We start from the raw sequence: 1,543 nt of genomic DNA, 5'->3' as shown, positions 1-1,543 counted from the left end.
TGAAAGAACAGAAAAGCAAGTTATATCTTTGTAACTGAACAGGACCCTATGGGACCTTCCTGGGACAGACCCCTCCCCCATATCCTCTGCTGTAGCTCCTCTCTGAAGTGCCTGGATAACAGTATCTGATGCACATTTCCTGGGTTGTTTTACAGATGCTAAAGTCTCCACCAAACGGAAGACATTTAACCATGAGCACACAACCCTCAGGCCTACTGGAGCCTAAGGACTGCTAATGTTAACCCCTGTGACACCCGCGCTGTTACCTCACCATCAACCAATCAGAAGTATGCACCAGCTGATCACATATCACATGCCCTGTGGCTCCCCTCCCTCACCTGGGCTTTATAAATGCTTTACTGAAATCCACAGGAGAGCTCAGGTGTTTTCAGCACTAGCTATCCTGGATTCCTTGTATGAATTCTACAATAAACGCTGCACTTTCCTTCACCACAACCTCGTGTCAGTAGATTGGCTTTCCTGAACAAGGGTGAGTGGACACAAGTTTGGTTCAGTAACGTTATGCTTACATCAAATTTGCGGAAAAATTCTCAAAGTTGTTAACTTTGTGCCAGGACATGTTCAGTATACTGGCTGATAATGCTAACACTGAATTTATGTTCTCATTAATGATTCTTCAGTGAACAAAAGAATGAAATAAGTTGGCAGTGACCAGTGTAGAAGCTATGCTACCATGTAAACAGATTGTAACTGTAAGGAATTTTATAAGAAATTTTGCAAAGCAAGGAATTATGATAGACAGGCAAATAATCAGGAAAATATAATTAAAGAGATATATAATTTACATATTATTTATTTCAGATAAACAACAATTTTTATAAATATCTTCCCTGTAATATTTTTCTTTTATCTCAATGTACATATATAGACATAGACAATTAAAAATTATTCAATTCAAAAGATACATGCACTCCAGTGTTCTTAGGAGCACTGTTTACAATAGCCAAGACATGGAAGCAAACTAAGTGTCCATCGACAGATGACTAGATAAAAAAGATGTGGTGATTTATATATATATATATATGTATAAAATAGAATACTACTCAACCATTAAAAAGTATGAAATAATGTCATTTTCAGCAACATGGATGGATCTAGAGATTATTATACTGAGCAAGTAAGACAGAGAAAGACAAATATCATATGATATCACTTTATGTAGTATTTAAAAAAATGAGACAATTGAAATTATTTACAAAACATAAACAGACTCACAGACATAGAAAACAAACCTATGGTTACCAGAGGGGAAAGGAGTGGGGAGGGATAAATTAGGAATTTTGGATTATCAGATACAAGCTACCATATATAAAAAAGATAAACAACAAGGTTCTATTGTATAGCACAGGGAACTATACTCAGCATTTTGTAATAACCTATAATGAAAAAGAATATGTATACATATGTATGACTGAATCACTATGCTGTACAGCAGAAACTAACACAACATTGTAAATCAACTATACCTCGGTTAAAAAAATTATTCAATTCAATTTTGAAAGAAAAAAGTAAGACATAAAAG

Source organism: Camelus ferus, chromosome X (genome assembly GCF_009834535.1).
Source record: "Camelus ferus isolate YT-003-E chromosome X, BCGSAC_Cfer_1.0, whole genome shotgun sequence".
Taxonomy (NCBI): domain Eukaryota; kingdom Metazoa; phylum Chordata; class Mammalia; order Artiodactyla; family Camelidae; genus Camelus; species Camelus ferus.
Note: the sequence above shows the minus strand (reverse complement) of the source record.